Source organism: Microcaecilia unicolor, chromosome 4 (assembly GCF_901765095.1).
Source record: "Microcaecilia unicolor chromosome 4, aMicUni1.1, whole genome shotgun sequence".
NCBI lineage: Eukaryota > Metazoa > Chordata > Amphibia > Gymnophiona > Siphonopidae > Microcaecilia > Microcaecilia unicolor.
The window spans coordinates 86,464,282-86,484,562 of NC_044034.1; the positions used below are offsets into that span (position 1 = coordinate 86,464,282).

The 20,281-nt window shown below is 43.0% G+C and overlaps 1 protein-coding gene across 1 annotated transcript in view; it reads left to right on the plus strand.

The window, feature by feature from the left end:
• The window catches only part of FREM2 (FRAS1 related extracellular matrix 2), a 288,273-nt gene that overhangs the window by 160,737 nt on the left and 107,255 nt on the right, over positions 1 to 20,281 (plus strand).

Consider the following 20,281-nt stretch of genomic DNA (forward strand, 5'->3'; position numbering starts at 1 on the left):
TCCTGTTGTTCATTGTCCACTGCACTGACCATTAGACTACTCTATCCACTTGCTTGCTGCTTTCTTAGGAATGGCCATAATATCTGGAGCTGTCATAGAGCCTGGTATGTACTGTCACTGTCACATCTTTGGGGGGTGGGGGGCGTCAGTGACCACTGGGGGATTAAGTGGGGGGGGGGGTCGTACCTTCATCCCTCCAGAAGGCAGTTGGTCAGTTAGGGTACCTTTTTCTGACGTATTCCCTGTTTACAAAGCCGCGTGGCACTGCCAACACATCCCTTTCAAAGTGAATGGGCTGTGTCGGCATTAACGCACCGGCAGCCGCAAGCGCAGCTTTGTAAATTGGGGCCTTAGTCATGACTGAAACAGGTCTAGATAAAAATGTTCTTCTTTTCTACCCAGGACCTTTCTTTCTGGTCCATTATCACAGAAAAATATCCAGATTGTAAGTCCATCCGTGTCCCACCCAAAACATGCCTCCAACACGCCTCCTTACAAACTCAGTGAAAAATGTCCAAATCCTGCCTTTTCAAAAATTGTGATTTAGACATTTTGGTGCAAAAAATGTCCATCTGCTGCTTTGTGCCACTTTTGAGATGTTTTTCTCTTTTGAAAATGAGTGCCTTAGTGTTTGTTTATTATGTATGCTTTATATACCAACTAATCTGACTAGCAGGCCAAGGCAGTTAACAGAAAAGTAAAATTATAGTTAATGAAGGGAACCCCAAAATAATCAGATAAGATAGGTACACCCAAATATACATATTAAAAATACATAAAATTACCTTATAGGGAAGAGCAGGATAGTCAGAGAAGGCAGCACATGCGCAAAGTACAATCAAAGCATATGCCTAAACATTAATTTGTAAAATATGAGTTTTTAGGGAGGCACATTTGATAATTTAATAAGTGGGGAGGAGCACTGAATTATCCATCGGGGCCCTATAAATTCCCATCAATATAAAGAGATTGTTGTCCCTGTAACTACTACCTATAACTGCTGCAACACCACCAGTTGAAACTTAAGGACTAAGGGGCTTTTACTAAGGCACGCTAGCGTTTTTAGCGCATGCTATGCACTAAACACTAGAGACACCCATAGGAATATATGGGCGTTTCTAGCATTTAATGCATTCTAATTATTAGCATGCACTAAAAGCGCTAGCGCGCCTTAGTAAAACACCCCCTAAATTCAATAAATGATGCCTAAAAATTGGCACCAAAAAAATAGTGCTTAGCACTATTCTATAAATGGTGCTCAAAGTTTTGTGCTGTTTATACAATAGCGCTTAGCACAGGGAACCATGACTACTTTTAGGTGCGACTATTTAAACCAACGAAACCCTGGTATAACTTAGATGCAGATCCCCTTTATTCTATAACAGCACACGAATGCACTTGATCTGCCCAGGACCCTCCCATGGCTGTGCCCCCTTTTTGGATCCGCTCGTAAAATTTACTTGGGATCCAGCTATGCAAATTTACTCACGTAAATTGTAATTAATGCCAGTTAGCACCGATAATTGATACCATTCAATTATTGGTGCTAATTAGCTCATTGTTCAATTTAATTGCATGCCCAAATGTGCACACACAATTTTTAGTGACTTTTATAGAATTCAGGGGTAAATGAATTACAAAGAGGGGCATTTTCCAAAGGGACGTCCAAGTTGCGATTTGGACGTCCTTGCAAAACGGCAAAATCTAGCGGCGGAGAAACCTGTATTTTCAAAACAAGATGGACATCCATCTTTCATTTTGAAAATACCGCCAGGGACGTCCATATCCTTAAATTTCACCATCCCTAGATTTCGACGTCCCTAGACATGAACGTTTCTGATTTTCGGCGATTTTCGAAACCAAAGACATCCATGTCAAAAACGACCAAATGCAAGCCATTTGGACATGGGAGGAGCCAGCATTTGTAGTGCACTGGTCCCCCTGACATGCCAGGACACCAACTAGGCACCCTAGGGGACACTGCAGTGGACTTCATAAATTGCTCCCAGGAACATAACTCCCTTACCTTGTGTGCTGAGCCCCCCATATCCCACTACCCCCAACTGAACACCACTACCATAGCCTTTACGGGTGAAGGGGGGGCACCTAGATGTTGGTACAGTGGGTTTGTGGTGTGTTTTGGAGGGCTCGCTGTTTCCTCCACAAACGTAACAGGTTGGGGGGGGGGGGGCTGGGTCCGCCTGTGTGAAGTGCATTGCACCCACTAAAACTGCTCCAGGGACCCGCATACTGCTGTCATGAACCTTAGTATGACATCTGAGGCTGGCATAGAGGCTGGCATGACATATTTTTAAAGATGTTTTTTGAGGGTGGAAGGGGGTTAGTGACCACTGGGGGAGTAAGGGGAGGTCATCCCCGATTCCCTCCAGTGGTCATCTGGTCATTTTGGGCACCTTTTGGTGCCTTATTCTTAAGAAAAACAGGTCTGGGTGAAAACGTCCAAGTGTTCGTCAAGGACATCCTTGCTTTTTTCGATTATGGGTCAAGGACGTCCAAGTGTTAGGCACGCCCAAGTCCCGCCTTTGCTACGCCTTCGGCATGCCCCCTTGAAATTTGGCCGTCCCTGCGACGGAGTGCAGTTAAAGACGTCCAAAATCGGGTTTTCGATTATACCTATTTGGACGTTTCTGTGAGAAGGACGGCAATTTTCCGATTTATGTCGAAAGATGGATGTCCTCTTTCGAAAATGATCCCAATAGTATACCAGTCACCTCATTCTTCCCCTCCAGTGACACACTATCGGTTAAATTCAATAAATGGTGGCCAAAGCTAGGTGCCGGAATGGTATGTGTTAAGCTAGTATTCTATAACGAGTGCCCTGCATGGAGCGTCCTTTTTAAAATGTGCATTTTCCCCGGATTCTGTATATGATGCCTAGATTCTACATGGAGATACACGCATAACTTAATTGACATAACAAGGTAATCAGTGTTTTTAACAGCACTTAAAAAAACAATAATGAGCACTAATTGGCAATAATTATAATTTATGCTCAGAAATTGCTAAGTGTATTCTATAAAGAATTGCGCTTAAATTTTAAAGTGCGCAATTCAAAATAAATACACGTAACTTAAAATGGGTGTGTTTATGTGTGTGTGTTTTGTGGACATTCCAAAATTTCCACTCATAAATACAGAATATGGGTCAGTGCACCTAAATCTACATGCAGGGATTTACACCTGCTTTTTATTGGCATAAATGGACACACATAGATTTAGGTGCTATGGTATCGACTAAGTGTATTCTGTACACTGCGCCTACATCTTATAGAATATGCTTAGTTCTGCATGGATTTTGTAGGCACCATATGTGACCCTGGCCCTTTGTGCCTAACTTTGGACACAAGCATTTACACCTGCCAAAGTCTCTTTCAAGATTGGGTTAATATGACTTGAACGTGGAAGTCCAGTAAGCGTCCTTGCCACTACATTTTGAGCTATCTGTAAGTCATGCCATATATTTTTCAGAAGACCTAATAACAATGCATTACAATAATAGATAATATCAAAGCTTGTAATACAGATTGAAAACTGTTGGATGGCAATAGGTCTTTTAATCATCTACTATTCTATTTTGTGCTAGTTTAAATTAACACAATGCTTCACAGTGTGGAGAATCTGCGTATTCACACTGAGGTAACACTACAGTTATTCAAGAAAATCATGTTAACTTAATGGAATGTCTGTGAGGAACAGACTAAAATCATTGATTCACTGAAGCAAATCTCCTCTCTCTTCTCTAGCTTCCTTATAGTTTTGAAGACCACCTGTGCACTTTTTTCATATCAGTTGGAATAATTTAGGACATGACTTATGTGGATTCATTACTCTCCTTTGCAGTGGAATGGGCTTAATGAATCATAGCTCCCATTAAATTTATGCTGCAGATGTACACTATACTTCATTCTGACCTGCTGTTAACTTCAGATTTAAACTGTTAGAAAACTTGTTTAAGAGATTAGCAAGATTATGTACCCCCCCCCCCCAAAAAAAAAAAAAAAACCCTCTTTTAAATAAAGTGTTCTAACAGCTGATCTGGTCTGCTGCCACATGTTTGCAGTGCTCCCGGAAGGGAAGTCTGTTCTTTCTTTTCTTTCCCTTTTCTCAGCAGCTCATTGATATGGAAAGCAGTTCATCAGAACAGTTTCCTTGCTCTCCCTGCACCCAACTCTGAATTAACTGGGGAAGGCAAAGAGTGAAAATGTTGTTTTAAGTTTTCACTACTATAGATTCATTTTGTGTGCTGGGGATGTGAATAATACGTATCCAAGGGCTTTTTTTGAGGGGGTACTTGGGGGTACTGAGTACCGGCACCTTTTCCATTGTCTGCTAAAATTGACCCATGGACCCCAAGTTTTAATGGAAGAGCTCAGGCTCTACACACCAATTCTGCCTTTTCATAGGTTCTGTGATTGGTTGCAGGAGGCCTGGCTAATGTGGGGTGGGTCCCTCAGTGATCACCCCACCCTTGAAGGGTGACCTAGCATTTGAGTACTGGCACCTTTTTTGCTAGAAACAACGCACTGTCTATATCTATTCTAAGTCTATCACAGCACTGGTAGGTTATTCGAAGCAACTACTACCCTCTCGGCAAAAAAGTATTTTCTCATGTTTTTTAAACCTTTCCTCATATCATGACCTTTTGTCCTTCAATTTGCTTTTCTGTGGTACATTTCAGAGTCTCATGCTTCATTAAAACATATCAAATACATGAATGCTTTTATCAATTACATTCCCTCTTTCCCTTCCTTTCTCAGACAAGCAGGGCCGTGCCGATGCGGTAAGCGAGGTAAGCGCCGCAGGGGGGCGCCCACCTTTGGAGGGCGCCGCCGCGGTGCTTACCCTCGCCCCGCCGAGGACTTTAAATCTTTTGGCACCAGAGAAGGGGGTGCCGCCGCTCTTCATGATCCTGGCACCCCCCCCCCCCCCTCCCGCACCAGCCCTTTAAATTTATTTGCCGAGCGAGCGCAGCACCTCGTGTGCAAGTAAAAGAAGCGGATCCGATCATCTCATTGGGCCTTCCCTCACTGTCCCGCCCTCCTCTGACGCAACTTCCTATTTCCTCTAGGGCGGGACAGTGAAGGAAGGCCCAATGAGATGATCGGATCCGCTTCTTTTACTTGCACACGAGGTGCTGCGCTCGCTATCGCGTCGGCATTGGCAATTTATTTTTAAAGACGGGTGGCAGGGAGAAGACGAGGCAGGGTGAGGGTGGGGGACAGATGGGGTGACCGTGAAGGGGGGGGGGCTCGGATAGCAGAAGGGACTGGGTGGGAGACAGATGGGGTGAGGGGGACTCGGATGGGCAGAAGGAACTGGGTGGGAGACAGATGGGGTGAGGGTGGGGGGCACTTGGATAGCAGAAGGGACTGGGTGGGAGACAGATGGGGTGAGGGGGACTCGGATGGGCAGAAAGGACTGGGTGGGAGACAGATGGGAGAAGGGGCATGGAGCTGGAACTGGGGTCTGAAAAGTGAGCAGGAGGGAGAATGGGGTCAAGCCTGGGGCAGGGGTGGATGGGAGAATCAATGGATCTGGAACTAGGGGCAGCCGCAGGTGGGAACTGGGAGCCGAAAAGAGGGGGCAGTGAGAGAGGGGGGATAGATCCTGGATGGAATGGGGAGTGAGAGGGAGGGCAGACCCTGAATGGATGGGAGGGCAAAGAGGCATGGATGGGAGGGCAGGGCCCAGGGAGAGGACAAATTGCTGGAAGGGGAGGGGAGAGAGGATTGCTGGCTATGGATGGAGGAGGGAAGGGCAGAGAGGGACAAGGATGGACATGGGGGCCCAGGGAGAGGACAAATTGCTGGAAGGGGAGGGGAGAGAGGATTGCTGGCTATGGATGGAGGAGGGAAGGGCAGAGAGGGACAAGGATGGATATGGGGGCCCAGGGAGAGGACAAATTGCTGGAAATGGAGGGGAGGGGAGAGAGGAGGATTGCTGGCTATGGATGGAGGAGGGAAGGGCAGAGAGGGACAAGAATGGACATGGATGGGAGGGCAGGACCCAGGGAGAGAGGAGAAATTGCTGGAAATGGATATAGAGCAAGAAATGAAGAAGAAAGGAGAAAAGTAAAGAAATAAATGGAAAGGAAGCCCTGGAAACGGAGTTAAGAGGACAGATAGCAGCAGAATCAGATACTGGGCCAGCATGATCAGAAAAAGAAAGTCACCAGACAACAAAGGTAGAAAAAAATCATTTTATTTTCATTTTAGTGTTTGGAATATGTCCACTTTGAGAATTTACATCTGCTATCTTATTTTGCAATGTATAGCAATTTGTTTCTAAGAATATTGCTGACAATTCCTTTCAGTATGGCAAGTGGTGAGCGATCATTTTCATGGGGGGGGGGGTGATCATTTTCACGGGGGGGGGGGGGGGGCGCCAACTGATAGTCTGCAGGGGGGCGCCAGAGACCCTAGGCACGGCCCTGCAGACAAGTATATTTTCAGTATTAGGAATAATTTTTAGGTTTGTGTTGCAAGACTTGAATAATTTTTGTAGCTCTATTCTGAACTCTGTGTTTCCTCTCAGTGTTCATACAGGTATTATGGTCTCCAGAACCGTGTACTGTACTCAGGATGAGGGTCTCATAGTGACCTCAACAAGAATAATATTAGCCCCTTCTTATACAACTGAGGATATTGTTAGCTTTCTCACTATACTTTGTGACACTGTCTACCTCAAGGTCATCTGAGAAGATCCCTCCTCAGTCTGTCTCTTCATTTATAGTTCTTGCCTTTCTCATTGATGTATGGCTAGTTGCTAAAGAACTTAAGGGGAAAATATGGCTATGTGCAAATAATACAAAACTATGTAAAGAAAAGGCATGCTGGAAAGGGTGAAAGAGCTGGAAAAATGATCAAAGATATGGAAAGAGAGTTTCAGTGCTAAAAAGTATAATATCATACATTTGAGACACAAATAGTTATGCGTCAGTGTAATTGTATGGTAGTTCCTTCTCTTTAATTTAGATTGCATACATTGTCCCTGAGATTCTATATATGGCGCTTTGAGTTGTGTGCGCAAATTTGGATGTGTTTTCCTTTTCCAGCTTTTCTGTGGGTCTGTGCTGGGTCCGTTGCTTTTTAATGTATTTATAAATGACCTAGAGATGGGAATAACTAGTGAGGTAATTAAATTCGCCGATGACACAAAATTATTCAGGGTCGTCAAGTCGCAGGAGGAATGTGAACGATTACAGGAGGACCTTGCGAGACTGGGAGAATGGGCGTGCAAGTGGCAGATGAAGTTCAATGTTGACAAGTGCAAAGTGATGCATGTGGGTAAGAGGAACCCGAATTATAGCTACGTCTTGCAAGGTTCCGCGTTAGGAGTTACGGATCAAGAAAGGGATCTGGGTGTCGTCGTCGATGATACGCTGAAACCTTCTGCTCAGTGTGCTGCTGCGGCTAGGAAAGCGAATAGAATGTTGGGTGTTATTAGGAAGGGTATGGAGTCCAGGTGTGCGGATGTTATAATGCCGTTGTATCGCTCCATGGTGCGACCGCACCTGGAGTATTGTGTTCAGTACTGGTCTCCGTATCTCAAAAAAGATATAGTAGAATTGGAAAAGGTACAGCGAAGGGCGACGAAAATGATAGTGGGGATGGGACGACTTTCCTACGAAGAGAGGCTGAGAAGGCTAGGGCTTTTCAGCTTGGAGAAGAGACGGCTGAGGGGAGATATGATAGAAGTGTATAAAATAATGAGTGGAATGGATCGGGTGGATGTGAAGCGACTGTTCACGCTATCCAAAAATACTAGGACTAGAGGGCATGAGTTGAAGCTACAGTGTGGTAAATTTAAAACGAATCGGAGAAAATTTTTCTTCACCCAACGTGTAATTAGACTCTGGAATTCGTTGCCGGAGAACGTGGTACGGGCGGTTAGCTTGACGGAGTTTAAAAAGGGGTTAGATAGATTCCTAAAGGACAAGTCCATAGACCGCTATTAAATGGACTTGGAAAAATTCCGCATTTTTAGGTATAACTTGTCTGGAATGTTTTTACGTTTGGGGAGCGTGCCAGGTGCCCTTGACCTGGATTGGCCACTGTCGGTGACAGGATGCTGGGCTAGATGGACCTTTGGTCTTTCCCAGTATGGCACTACTTATGTACTTATGTACTTATGTACTTATTGTATTTCCTCCTCTATCCTCACGGTTTTGTTGTCAATTACACCCCCTTCCTTTTCTACTATTTTATTGTAAGCCACTCAGATATTATTTGATGGGTGGAGTATAAACCCCTAATAAACTTGAAACTATCAGTGCCGATAATTGGGCAATAACAAGCAATTGTCGACACTAATTGGCAATAATTAGAATCTACTTGCTCATTTTTAAGTGCATTTTATAAAGAGTCATGTGTAAATTCTAGTGCGCTGATCTGAAAAGGGGGTGTGGTCATGGGAGAACCATGGGCAGATCCGTTGTTCCTAAAATTTATGTGTTGTTATAGAATTAGTGGGATCTGTACCTAATTTACATGTGGGGATATACACCAGGTTTTCACTGGTGTAAATGGTTGCGAGTAAATGTCATGGTTTCCGGCGCTAAGCGCTATTCTATAAAGTTCATCTGACTGTAAGTGTGGTTTATAGAATAGTGTTAAGCAGTATTTCTTTGGTGCAATTTTTTTAGCTGCCATTTATAGAATCTTTTCTTGTAGGTGAAAAGGTAGCATTACATTAGAAAACAGATTTTTGCTGTTCACTTTATATACGTGAAATTTCTGTGAGATAATTTTATATGAAAGTAAGCAAGGGCATACATTCAATAGACTTGAGTACAGACTGCATTAGGAGTAATAATTCCAGCAGAGCTGGTGTTGTGTTAGTTGACTCTTACGACTATTATTGAACAAATAACTTGCAATTGAAATTCAAAGCATTGAATCTAATGAAAAATGTGCTCTACTTGCCTGCAATGCAACGAGGTGGAATTGATTATATAGAGGCTAATGTCAAAGCCATACCTATAAGTGAGATACTGTTTTCCTATGGAAGCGAGAAGAAGAAGGATGTCCAAGTAGGGTTCAATTGCTGCAGGCCTGCAGCCACCTTCTCAGAGCAGACATGGAAAGGAGACACTTTTTGAGCTTGCTGAGACAGAGAACGCAAAAAAAAAACAGTACAAAGGCAATGGAAGCCAGCTCAGCAGTGAGAGACCTGAACCTGAGATGACAAAGGTTATAGACCAACCAGCATATTGAGGCATAAGCTTCTCAGGACAAAAGGCTTAGTCTATAAAATGCCACCCACCTCTGTCATTTTTCTACCTGCGAATCGACATGGTTACTGCTAGAAAGTTTCTGAACCTGAAAGAGACCTAGGGGACTGGTTTGCAAGGGCCAGAAGAGGATGGATTTAGTGAAGAGAAATCTTATCTCACCAGTTTATTACATTTCTTTGAAGGGGTGAACAAACATGTGGATAATGGTGAGCAAGTTGATATGATTGTGTATCTGGATTTTCAAAAGGCGTTTGACAAAGTACCTCATGAAAGACTCCAGATAAAATTGAAGAGTCATGGGATGGGAGGTAGTGTCCTATTGTGGATTAAAAAGTGGTTAAAGGATAGAAAACAGAGAGTAGGGTTAAATGTTCAGTATTCTTAATGGAGAAGGGTAGATAGTAGGGTCTCCCAGGGGTCTGTGCTGACGCCAATGTTTTTTAACATATTTATAAATGATCTAGAGATAGGAGTAACTAGTGATGTAATTAAATTTGCTGACGACACAAAGTTATTCAAAGTTGTTAAATCACGAGAGGATTGTGGCGTTTAATGTGAGCATGTGTAAAGTGATGCATGTGGGAAAGAGGAACCCGAATTATAGCTACATTATGCAAGATTTCACGTTAGGAGTCACGGACCAAGAAAGGGATCTAGGTGTCGTCGTTGATGATACATTGAAATCTTCTGCTCAGTGTGCTGCTGCTGCTGCTGCTAAGAAAGCAAATAGAATGTTAGGTATTATTAGGAAAGGAATGGAAAACAATAATGAGGATGTTATAATGCCTTTGTATCACTCCATGGTGCGACCGCACTTCGAATATTGTGTTCAATTCTGGTCACTGCATCTCAAAAAAGATATAGTGGAATTAGAAAAGGTGCAGAGAAGGGCGACGAAAATGATAAAGGAGATGGGACGAATTCCCTGTGCGGAAAGGCTAAAGTGTCTAGGGCTCTTCATCATGGAGAAAAGATGGCTGAGGGGAGATATGATAGAGGTCTATAAAATAATGAGTGGTACATGTGAATCGTTTGTTTACTCTTTCCCAAAATACAAGGACGAGGAGGCATGCGATGAAGCTACAAAGTAGTAAATTTAAATGAACTGTAGAAAATATTTCTTCACTCAATGTGTAATTAAACTCTGGAATTTGTTGCCAGAGAATGTGGTAAATGCAGTTAGCTTAGCGAGGTTTAAAAAAGGTCTGGATGGCTTCCTAAAGGAAAGGTTCATAGACCATTATTAGATTGACTTGGGGGGAAATCTACTGCTTTTTTTCTAGGATAAGCAGCATAAAATGTATGAACTTTTTCGGGATCTTGCAAGGTATTTGTGACCTGGATTGGCCGAACAGAATCCTGGGCTTGATGGACCTTTGGTCTGTCCCAATGTGGCAAAACTTATGTACTTATGTAGCATCCAAAAGGCCATCCATTCACACCACAGAGCAACCTCTACTTTTCAGTTTCACTATATAAAGTAGTCAGAAAATTGCCATCAGTGTGCCCCTTTGGATCAATAACATATGGTAATCATCTACGCACGTGGAATGACAATTACCGCCCAGTAGCGGATACACATAAAAAATGAAATTACCACCCAGGCCTCATGGTAGCCGAGTGATAACTCCAAATTGACGTACATTGTACTCTCATAGGCGCCTACGTGGCTTAGTAAAAGGGCCCCTAAAGGCGAGCACCCTATACAGAAACTACCCCTAAGCTATTAACACTCAGTTAATGCATACCAACAGGCTACTGCAAAATGCATTATAGCGTTATATGGTAATTTGCCTGTTTGCATGCAATTAACCAGCAGGTTCTTTCATTTTCTAAAAATATTTTTGGGAGAAAGCATGGGTTGTGCAGAGAGTGGGTGTTCCCCCGCTATCCAGCTAGCACTAACTGGATAACACAGAGTTAACGTATAAGCACTTACCCCCGGATTCTATGTAATGCGCCTAGAGTTATGTGCGGTTCTGTGCGTAAATCTAGGCATATTCTATAACGATACATGTAGATTAATTTTTTTAACAAGCTGTTAAGTGTTGTTAACAGCTCTTAGCAAGCAATAATGAACACTAATTGGCAAAAATAAGAATTTACGCGCGTACATTGCTAAGCGTATTCTGTAATGTACTGCGCCTAAATTCTAACACACGCAGGCAAATAGGGGCATGATTAGGGGTGTGTGGAAATGGGTGTTTTGTGGGTGTTCCAAAATCTGCATGCATTGTTATAAAATATGGGCCAGAGAGCGAAAATCTACATGCAGGGATTTACGCCAGCTTTTCATTGGTGTACTTGAACGAGCGTAGATTTAGTCGCATGAGCTACGCCTAAGCCTATTCTAAATATGTGCAGTATTTAGAATATGCTTAGGTATGATTGCCTAACACGCGTTAATTTTAGGTGCCATATATATTTATATATTTATTTCTTTATTTGTTACATTTGTACCCCACATTTTCCCACCTAATTGCAATGTGGCTTACATAATACCATGAGGCGGTATCTACCTCCGGTGATGAAACAAATACAGAGTAATGTTATAGTCAATGAAATAAGTATGTTATAAACACAGTAGGGAATCGTAGAGAAGAGGGGTTATATAGTGTTCATTATAGGTTTTTGTTCACATGTTAATTCATTGCTGGTATCGTGCACTAATGAAAACATTAGCACACAACCTGCAATTAAAACAATGGAAAAAGCCCTACAAAGTATACCTTGCTCAATCTGGGTTTAGTGCACTAGAAAGTCCTGCGTTAACCCACATTAATCCCATATTGTACTGTGGCTTAGAAAACTGACCCCATAGTTTTAGTATGTTTGTGAGCAGAAAAAAACAAAATAAGGGGGTTCTTTCTGGTTAAAGTATTGGCAGTTCTCAATTTGTCTGTCACAGTCTAAAGCGGAGCCTCTGGCATATTTGAAATATCTTAGGGACTATCCCACTCAAAGAGGGATCTCTGCAGTGTTTGTGTGTCAGTGAAAGGTACTCCCAGAAGAAATTCCAGTGCTTTCCAAAACTGCTGCCAATTCATCTATCATGGACTTTCAGCATGTGGAGCTCAGTAATGTAAAGTGTGCTGCAGGAGAAAATGATAGCCATCACCATTAAAAAGGGCTTTACTGTGACTACCGTAAATTATTCTTGGTTTACAGGCTTCTAAAGAAATCCTCTTCTGAGGTATAAAATAGATAGAGCAAAGTCCTATATGATAAACATGTTCTTGGGCTATCTAAGTAACATTTGTGTGAGCAGAAGTGTATATTTTCCTCAGATTTAGTCAGCCATGGTAAAACTGGGAAATAATGAATAACTCTACTTGAAAATAAATTAGGGATGTGGATAGGACAAATACTTTTGGTTTGTTTTGGTGCATTTGACGTTTTACTCGATTTTTAGACTTGGAGGGGCATTTTCGAAAGGGACATCCAAGTTGTGATTTGGACTTCCTTGCAAAGCATCAAAATCCAGGGGCGGGGAAACCCATATTTTCGAAACAAGATGGACGTCCATCTTTCGTTTCGAAAATACCGTCAGGGACGTCCAAATCCTTAAATTTCGACGTCCCTAGACATGGACGTTTCTGATTTTCAGCGATTTTCAAAACCAGAGATGTCCATGTCAAAAATGACCAAATGCAAGCCATTTGGACATGGGAGGAGCCAGCATTTGTAGTGCACTGGTCCCCCTGACATGCCAGGACACCAACCGGGCACCCTAGGGGGCACTGCAGTGGACTTCATAAATTGCTCCCAGGAACAAAACTCCCTTACTTTGTGTTCTGAGCCCCCGAAAACCCACTACCCTCAATTGTACACCATTACCATAGCTCTTACGGGTGAATGGGGGGCATCTAGATGTGGGTACAGTGGGTTTGTGGTGTGTTTTGGAGGGCTCACTGTTTCTCCCACAAACGTAACAGGTGGGGGGATGGGCCTGGGTCCGCCTGTCTCAAGTGCACTGCACCCAATAAAACTGCTCCAGGGATCTGCCTACTGCTGTCATGGACCTGAGTATGACATCTGAGGCTGGCCTAGAGGCTGGCACAGAATATTTTTAAAGATGTTTTTTGAGGGTGGGAGGGGGTTGGTGACCACTGGGGGAGTAAGGGGAGGTCATCCCTGATTCCCTCCAGTGGTCATCTGGTCATTGTGGGCACCATTTTGTGCCTTAGTCGTAAGAAAAACAGGTCCAGGTGAAAACGTCCAAGTGTTAGGCACGCCCAAGTCCCGCCTTCGCTATGCCTCCAACACGCCCCCTTGAACTTTGGCCATCCTTGCGATGGAGTGCAGTTGAAGACATCCTAAACCGAGCTTCGATTATACCGATTTGGATATCCCTGGAAGAAGGACGTCCATTTTCCAATTTATGTCGAAAGATGGACGTCCTTCTCTTTCGAAAATGAGCCCATTAGTGGGTTAGATTTTATATATGGCACCTGAAAATTCCACGTTGAAAAAAATATATGCCTAGGGGTATTCTGCAAAGTACGCCTAAATTTTATAGAGTAAGCATACATTTCTGCATGGTATATAGAATAATACCGAGTGCCTCTCCACGTGACCAAATGTAGTTGCGGCCATTTAAGCAAAAAAAAAAAAAAAAACAGACTCCCCCCCCCCTCTCAATACAGATACTATTGGAACAAACACCCAATGTGGTCCGTGTTTTTCCTCCGTAGGGCTGCCTCAGGGGTGCACAGTTGCCATTATAGAATTGGAGCTCAGTGCTTGACATTAGAACACCTAAGCTGTAGAATTGCTCCCGTAATTACTAAGCTGAGTAAAATATTGTATTTTACTGCAACTTAGTTTATTGCAGGCGTCAATAACATAACTTCAGTCTAGCAAGTTGTGTTGTTATTCTCACCATGAGCATCAGACCGGTAACATGTTGCCCAATACTCTCAAAGATATCTTAAATGGGCCAGTGCTTATGGTATATAAACACAGATTCCCCTCCAAAGATACTTCCCAGACTCTAGAACAGACCCCCACTTCCCTGGAATGGACCTTTACCCCTACCCTTCCAGAACTGATCTCAGGATCCCTTGAAGACATTCCCATCCCCCCCTTATCTCTAGACCCATCGCCCTTCCCAAAGATACCCCCTCCTGTATCTATTAGTGGAAGGTTTTCCATGGTGTCTAATGGCTGGGGCAGGAGCAATCCACAGTTGTTCCTGCGCCACTGGGCTCTAGGTTCAAAATGGGGCCAGATGATCCCTAGGAAATCAATTAAGGGGTTTCATTAGTCCAAGTTGGAATCTTGTGAGCAGCAGCACAATTCATTAAGGCTTCAGCTTTAGCTGCTGGCTAGTCCTGTATTTTTCACACACATGTACAAAGTTGAAGCTTAAATCTAAAGTATAGCCCCAAGATTTACAAAAGCTCATGCTTTCCTGAATAAATATTATACAGCAATGATATCCTTCACTCATTCTCACCTCTGTTTCACACATGGAAGCAGAGCCAAGAGCTGCAAGGTAATGTTTTCTAAGAGGATTGCCTTTTTTTCCCTCGATTTTGTGCTGATTTTCCAGTTTCTTTTAATGGATTTTCTAAGAGGATTGCCTTTTTTCCCTCGATTTTGTGCTGATTTTCCAGTTTCTTTTAATGGATTATAGTAACCCATCTGTGACTCCAGGTCACTTAGCACAAACAGCTAGGTCAGAATTTATTAACATTATATCAAGTTGGACTAAGGGAGGGCCAGCACAACATGCTTTTTGTTTATCCACCCTGGTGGTCAGTGGAACTGTATTAGGGAGCGTTAATTTTTCTTCACTTCTGTCCATTTTTTTAATGAGCATTCAATGTGATTTTAATTTTGGGATATTTTAATTCTGTTCCAGTTCTATAATCATCAAGTCAAAAAATTCTACATCAATAAAGCTGGGCACAGAACTTTAGGTTAAATGACAAGCAGAGGCTAATAGTTTTTAAAAAATATTTATTTATTATATTTCAAACAATGCAAACAAGTAACCACTTATACAGAAAGCCAAGCAATAAAACAATAAGGGAAAATAAGAAAAAATAATTTAAAATATCTGTTTAGAAGAAAAAAAAAATTCTCAGCTCCAGTCCAACATAAAGGGATCCAATACAATCAAGGAGAACTAAGGGGGTCTTTTACTAAGGCACAGTAGCATTTTTAGCTCACAGTAGAAATCAGTTGGTGGTAAAAGCCGAGACGCCCATAGGAATATAATGGTCATCTCTGCGTTTACCGCCAGCTGATTTCTGCCACAAGCTAAAAACGCTACCACGGCTTAGTAAAAGACCAGCTTACTTAGGGGCCCTGTTATTAAAGCTTAGTGTGCACTAAATGCTAAAAAGCCCATTTTATACCTATGGGTGCTTACCATTTTGTGCATGCTAATTCCATTAGCGCACGCTAAGCTTTAGTAAAAGGACCCCTTAATGAACTTCTACCCAGCAGTCCCATCCATAGGTCCCAATACCAATAACCCTCTGGTTGACAAAAAATATTGGTTAAATGAGATGGCTCCCTTTCACGAAACACCTAGCCACCCGCATGGAGTTATCCCTTGGCCACTTAGAGGGTCTATCTCCAGCACAGCTCAGGTCAGCCTGTACCTGACAATTGTGCTCTACACTAGTACCCTCCTCCCACTGACTGGGTCAGAACCGCCTATAGGTGAGTCTCCTGCTCTCAAATTATCCTCAGTGATTTCTAGGTTACTGGAGCCACATTCCCAGTGGTCCCACAGTTCCCAGAAAGCACTCACAGACCCAACACACAAACCACCAGGATTCTTTATCAGTCCACTCAGCAGAGTCGTCAACAAACTAAACAGGTTTATTGTCATACTAGAACAATGAACAAAAAATGTGCAATCAGCAAACAATAACAAGTAACTGAAATATGGATCAAATATAACACTAACTAAATATTTGTATACTGTCTAAACAGTACCTGGGGAGATCAGGATATATCTATTCACAGAGCCTTAATAAAGAGGTCTGTCTCTCTCTTCTCCCAGGCTAAGACTGAAGCAAGAGGCAGCAGCTGGTGGGTAATTTCAAACTCCAGGCCAATCAGAGCCCAGTCAACAATTTTTAAAAGTATACTTCTCACATTACTGTAGATTCACTTCTTCACAAAGGGCCCTATTTACTAAGGCGTGTTAGCATTTTTAACGCACATGCGCGCTAACTGTGTAGGCACCTATAAGGATATTGTAGGTGTGTACACTGTTAACGCACGTACATGGTTAACGTGTAAAAAATGTTACTGCACCTATAATGCAGCTTAGTAAACTAAAAGAGGGCATGCACTTTTTTATAACAGCTTTAACATAAAACATGTACCACCTGCTGGCCAAACTAGAGAAATGCACGTCAAGAGTTAATAAAGGCAATTTTACAGGTTTAAAACACACTGGGGTCCTTTTACTAAGGTGCGCCTAGATCCATTTTTCAGCATACCTGTAAAAAATGCCTTTTTTTGGCCGAAAATGGACGTGTGGCAAAATAAAAATTGGTGCACATCCATTTTGGGTCTGAGACCTTACCGCCACCCATTCACTTAGCGATAAGGTCTCACACGTTAACTGGGCGGTAATCGTCAATGCACGTACACTGCATAAATGAATTGTTTTAACAAGCTGTTAAGCATTGTTAACAGCTCTTAACAATCAGTAACGAGCACTAATTGGCAAAATTTTTAATTTGCACGTGTACATTGCTAAGCTTATTCTGTAATGTACTGTGCATAAATTCTAACGCACTCCACCCATGTATACGCCTATGTTACGTACATAAGTACGAGTCCCACTCACGCTTCGACCAGACTCTGCCCATATATATGCCTAAAATTACAAACATAAGTGGGAGTCCCACTCACACTCAGCCCAGGCTCTGCCCATGTGTACACCTATAAGTTACACACATAAGTATGAGTCCCACTCACACTCAGCCCAGGCTCTGCCTATGTGTACGCCTATAAGTTACACACATAAGTATGAGTCCCACTCACACTCAGCCCAGGCTCTGCCTATGTGTACCCCTGTAAGTTACACACATAAGTATGAGTCCCACTCATAGTAGCATAGTAACATAGTAGATGACGGCAGAAAAAGACCTGCACGGTCCATCCAGTCTGCCCAACAAGATAAACTCATATGTGCTAGTTTTTTGTGTATACCTTACCTTGATTTGTACCTATCTTTTTTAGGGCACAGACCGTATAAGTCCGCCCAGTACTATCCCCCGCCTCCCAACCACCAGCCCCGCCTCCCACCACCAGCTCTGGCACAGACCGTATAAGTCTACCCAGCACTATCCCCGCCTCCCAACCACCAGCCCTGGCACAGACCGTATAAGTCTGCCCAGCACTAGTCCCGCCTCCCAACCGTCTCTGCCACCCATTCAAGGCTAAGCTCCTGAGGATCCCTTCCTTCTGAACAGGATTCCTTTATGTTTATCCCACGCATGTTTGAATTCCGTTACCATTTTCCTCTCCACCACCTCCCGCGGGAGGGCATTCCAAGCATCCACCACCCGCTCTGTGAAAAAATACTTCCTAGCATTTTTCTTAAGTCTGCCCCCCTTCAATCTCATTTCATGCCCTCTCGTTCTACCGCCTTCCCATCTCCGGAAAAGGTTCGTTTGCGGATTAATACCTTTCAAATATTTGAACGTCTATATCATATCACCCCTGTTTCTCCTTTCCTCCAGGGTATACATGTCCAGGTCAGCAAGTCTTTCCTCATACGTCTTGTAACGTAAATCCCATACCATCCTCGTAGCTTTTCTTTGCACCGCTTCAATTCTTTTTACATCCTTAGCAAGATACGGCCTCCAAAACTGAACACAATACTCCAGGTGGGGCCTCACCTACGACTTGTACAGGGGCATCAACACCTCTTTTCTTCTGCTGGTCACGCCTCTCCCTATACAGCCTAGCAACCTTCTAGCTACGGCCACCGCCTTGTCACACTGTTTCATCGCCTTCAGATCCTCAGATACTATCACCCCAAGATCCCTCTCCCCGTCCGTACCTAGCAGACTCTCCCCACCTAACACATACGCCTCCCGTGGATTTCTACTCCCTAAGTGCATCACTTTGCATTTCTTCACATTGAATTTTAATTGCCAAACCTTAGACCATTCTTCTAGCTTTTTCAGATCCTTTTTCATGTTTTCCACTCCCTCCGGGGTGTCCACTGTGTTACAAATCTTCAGCCCATCCAGTTTATTTAAGAGCCTCCTGTGGGGAACCGTGTCAAAAGCCTTACTGAAATCTAAGTAGATTACGTCTATAGCACGTCCACGGTTCAATTCTCCTGTCACCCAATCAAAGAATTCAATGAGATTCGTTTGGCACGATTTCCCTTTGGTAAAACCATGTTGTCTCGGATCTTGCAGCTCATTTTGCACTCATATTCTGACCAGCCTCTGCCCATGTGTATGCCTATAAGTTACACACATAAGTAGGTGTCCCACTCACACTCAGCCCAGGCTCTGCCAATATGTAGGCATACCTGTAAAATATGTGTTGCGTGATATATGAATGCATTTATAGAATAGCACTTAGGTGAAATTTACATAAACAGAATGGTACACAAATAATGGTAAATATGTGCATATATACCATTACTAATGACAATGGTGTATAATTAGTGTGTTATAGAACTGACCTCCACATGTATTAAGAACTAGATTCAGTAAATGGCATCCAAATTTGGGCACGAATAAAAATAAGTGTGGAGCACTATTCTACAAACAGCACTCTAAGTTGGGTGTTGTTTATAGAATAGTGTGCAGTGCCAGGATCTGCACCCAAATTTGAAGTCTGGTGTAAATCCTCACTTGTAAATTAGGCGCGGATCCCTGACTTCTGTAATAGTGTAATTAAATTCTGGAATTTGTTGCCAGATAATGTGGTAAAAGCAGTTAGCTTAATGGGGTTTAAAAAAGGGTTTGGATAGCTTCCTAAAAGAAAAGTCCATAAGCCATTATTAAAATGGACTTGGGGAAAATCCACTGCTTATTTCTGGGATAAGCAGCATAAAATGTATTGTACTGTTTTAGGATCTTACCAGGTACTTGTGACCTGGATTGGCTACTGTTGGAAACAGCATACTGAGCTTGATGGACCTTCGGTCTGTCCCAGTATGGCAACACTTATGAATGCCCTGACCTTCCCATGCCCCTCCCAAAGCCCCTTTTCAGTTGCATGCTAAAAGATTTACGCATGCTTCTTTATAGAGTGAAAGAGTAGCCTAGTGGTTATAGCACCGGTCTTGCAATCCAGCGGTGGCCGGTTTAAATCCCACTGCTGCTCCTTGTGATCTTGGGCAAGCCACTTAACCCTCCATTGCCTCAGGTACAGACTTAGATTGTGAGCCCTCCTGGGACAGAGAAATATCCAGTGTACCTGAATGTAACTCACCTTGAGCTACTACTGAAAAAGGTGTGAGCAAAGTCTAAATAAATATAGAATACTGCCTATCAAGATGCACACATAAATCCAAATTGTTGCCAATTAGTGCCAATAATTTAGCATCCAATTAATTAAATTGTGTGCACATATTAAACATGCGCCCATATTTACTCGCACAACTTTGAGCGCCATATATAGAATCCAGGGGTAAGTGACAGATTTTACAAAACCGGGGAAACCAATTAATGAGGCGGGTAATATCTGAGCAGAGAATATGTGGGTACTGCTAGTACAGTGAAAATGTCTGGCTGTGTGTTTTTCCTTTACTATTAGCGCAATCACATGTTGGCCCCAGATAAAGCGAAGATACTTACCTGTAGCAGGTATTCTCCGAGGACAGCAGGCTTCATATTCTCACAAGTGGGTAGACGCCATCCTGTGTTGCCCGGCCAAACTGGGCAACACAGGATGGCGTCTACACACTTGTGAGAATATTGGAGCCTAGTTGTCCTCAGAGAAAGCGAAGATACTTACCTGTAGCAGGTATTCTCCAAGGACAGCAGACTTCATGATCTCACAAGTGGGTAGACTTCATCCCGCG